The following is a 3,804-nucleotide window of genomic DNA, read 5'->3' on the forward strand; positions in this document are numbered from 1 at the left end:
AGAACAACTGAGCACTTAGTTCCACAGAATGGCCTTACCTTCGTAAGCACCAACTAATACTCTCATCTGAGCATCTCTACTTCTGTGGAACTGTAATGAATAAAAGCAAGTCCTTCATGGGTCCCGAGAGCTTTTTTTGTATAATATTTATAAGGCTGATTTACAGAGATGTGTTTTATCTATTAAAAACCTAAACTACTCCGACCAAAATAATGTAGCATTAATCCACTATTCAGGAGCATCAAGCTGAAAACTCTGAGTTTAGGTTCAAATGTAGCAAGTTCTGTAGGGTGCCCTTATGTTTTGTTAAATTTTTCTTTTACTTCACATTTTTGTGTGTGTGTGTGAATCTGTTCTGGGATGGAACCAAGGGGCATTCGATCTCCGAGCTACATCCCCTGCCCTATTTTTTATTCTGTAATTTTGTAATTTTTTATTTTTTATTCTGCATTTTTTATTCGGCGTGGTGGCCCATACTTATAATCCCAGCATATGGGAGGCTGATACAGGATGATCACTGTCGCAGCCAGCCCTCCACAACTTAGTGAAACCCTGTTTCAAAATAAAGAATAAAAAGTAGGGCAGGAGGTGTATCCCTGAGGTTGAATGTCTCTTGGTTCCATCCCCAGACCCACAAACAAACAAGTATACAGAGAATGAAAGCATAACTTCCACACCCTTAAGAGAAAAATAAAATTATTTGTAGTGCCAATGACCCTTGAACTCTTGTATTCAAAATGCCTGCAAAACCACAAATGGACAGTGTCATAGACTGCCACCAGCATGAATTGTACTTAAGCCTGCTTATGCTGTTCCCTGCACTAGCTATAGGAGGCGCTACCTGTCCTCAGCCAATCTGTGGACACTTATTCTATGGCTGTGGCTAAGCCTTGCAAGTGGGGATTTCTGTCTGAACTAGCTCCTGGCAGCAGTTTGCTGACTGGTCCACGGGGGCTAGTCAGTGGAGCTGTGTTAGTGGGGGTGCCAAAAAGGGGCCCACCCTAGCTCTACAAGGCAGTCGCTCCCTGCGGGTGTCTTACTGCCTCTAAGCCAAACTGGTTGGAAAGGCTTGACAATGCCAACAGGCCTACAGGTTTACTGCAGCACTATTCACAATGGCCAAGACACAGCAGCAACATAAATGCTCATCAGTGAATGAATGACTAAGAAAATGTGACAGATACAGAATAGGATTTAGCTCTTAGAAAGGAGTCCCTGACATTGGTGGCAGTATGTATGGACCTTGAGGACATTTTGCTAAGTGAACTGTGCTCTCAACAATATGTGAAATCTAAGACTTTTGAATTCATGGAAGCAGATAGTTGAAGGGAAGTTGCCAAAAGTGGGATTACAGTGAAGGAGAAATGGGAAAATGTGGATTAAAGGGTAAACTTAAACTTTCAATTTTAAGAGGAGTAAGTTCTAAGGATTTAATGCATAGCATTGTGACTATGTTTAATACCACTTTATTGTTTACTTGAAACTTAGAGAACATATCGTCATTGTTTTTATACAATGATATCAACAAGCCTAAAGAAAGAAAAATGTAAAAATGATTCTAAGGCACACAATAATGAAACTATTTAAAACCAGAAACATATGTAGAAGGAACTGTGCCAAGTGCTGTTTGCATGTGTTTTGTATCATTTTGAATCTCACTATGATGTATAATTACAATGCACCAATAAAAGTATAAAAATCAAAACAGAAATAGAAATAATTTAAAAATTTTAAAAAGAAAGGTATATTGCATGTCAAGATAAAACTAAGCATAAGAGTAATTATCTTAAACAATTTAGACAATAATGATTAAGTATAAATTTGAAGGGAAAAAGGTGCATAAGTAGGAAGGGTAAAGAAAAGGAAGGTAGCTTGTAGAGGGGAAGGGTAGGATAGAAAAATGATAGTGTTGGGGTTGAGAGAAAGAGAAAAGAGTTTAGGGGAAGAGGAGAAGGAAAAGGAGGAATGAGGAAGGGGGATACCAACAAGAAAGAAAGAAAGAAAGAAAGAAAGAAAGAAAGAAAGAAAGAAAGAAAGAAAGAAAGAAAGAAAGAAAGAGGAAAAGAAGGAAAGAAAGAAAGAAAAAGGACAAAAAGGTGAGGAAGAGTGGAAGAATAAAGCACTATATGTCTCTAAATTTATGGAAACCTATTTTTTATGTTAGACAGCTTTTATTCACAACAAAGGGTAGCTCATTGTTCACCTGCTGATAGTCCAGAAATTTCAATGAAGTCATAAACCCATTAATGATTTAATAAAACTTAATTAAATCTTTAGTTGAGTCCTTGTGTTATTACATCCAAAATGATTTAAGACCATGTTTGGAACAAAATGGACCAAATAAAACTATATATTTTAGAAAATAAATCACTTAATGGCACTTATCGGTTATTCATTTATGCTTAAAAGACATTTTATAATTCATTAAAGTACCTTTAAAAACTAATTATTTTCTTTCCCTAAGGCTTACAATGTGTTCCTCTTAGAAAATTAAACTTAGTAGTAAATGTTAGAATATAGAGAAAAATTTCATTTGGCCTATAGCAGCAAATATATTTATTTGCATTCATTAATTGGAAGTAGAATTAATCATGTGTTTGACATCTTATGTGGAAAATTTCAACTATAATGATTCTAAATCATCTTATCTATTTTTCTCTAGTGTGCACCATTTCCAGGTGCTCAAACTGTGTTCTCTGGCTTTAAAAAGCAGATTTATTCATAAAAAGAAAACTTAAAATGGCATTGCCAAAAGAGAGCTTGGAGTTCACTGTGAAAAATCATATCAAATTTAGTTTCTGGTGAAATTGGAAGGAAAGTAACACTGGACACTGTGTAAAATTAGATCTCAGAAGTGAGATATAAGAGGCAAAGTAGTTAATTATATTTAAGTCTAGACCAGGACAACAGGAGTCGAAATGAATAAGAAATGAAGCGTAACTGCAGATCAACAGGGAAAAATATGAACATTGTAAAATTCAGTCTTCAAAGAACAGCATAGAGCCGGGCGTGGTGGCGCACGCTTGTAATCCCAGCATTTGGGAGGCTGAAACCTGGAGGATCGCGGTTCGCGGACAGCCTCAGCTACTCAGTGAGGCCCTCTGCAACTCAGTGAGACCCAGTTTCAAAATAAAGAATAAAAAACAGGGCAGGAGGTGTAGTTCGGAGGTCGAATGCCCCTGGGTTCCATCCCCAAACCCGCAAAAAAAAAAAAAAAAAAAAAAAAAGAACAGCATAGTACAAGAAACAAAATAGCCCCATATATGTTGTCTCATCTCCACAGCCAAGGGTGGAGGGTGAAAGATAGAGTACCAGCAACTCCATCCATGTAGATATTTGCAATCCTACTCATTAGAAAGATTTATATCACTCACAGGCTTGCACCCTAACTAGATAAGTGACCTGAAACCTTCACAATACTTTGGAACTAGGTCTCTTAATATCTTCCAGTGGAGCCATCTTTTTTTTTTTTTTTTTTTTTTTTGGTGGTACTGGGGGTGGAACCCAGAGGCTTTCTGCCTCCGGGCTATACTCCCAGACCTATTTTATATTTTATTTGGAGACAGAGTCTCACTAAGTTGCTGAGAGCCTCACTAAGTAGCTGAGGCTGCCTTCGAACCTGCGCGATCCTCCTCCTCTCTCAGCCTCCCAAGCGCGGGGATTTACAAGCGGCGCCACCACGCCCGGCCTTGGAGCCATCTTTATAAGGAACCTATCTTCTGAGTTTGAACAGCTCTACATGAGAGAAACCCTTGTATTCCAATTTTGGGAATTCTATAGTCAATCCACTTTGCTAGCTCTGTA

Source organism: Muscardinus avellanarius, assembly GCF_963383645.1.
Source record: "Muscardinus avellanarius genome assembly, chromosome: X".
Taxonomy (NCBI): domain Eukaryota; kingdom Metazoa; phylum Chordata; class Mammalia; order Rodentia; family Gliridae; genus Muscardinus; species Muscardinus avellanarius.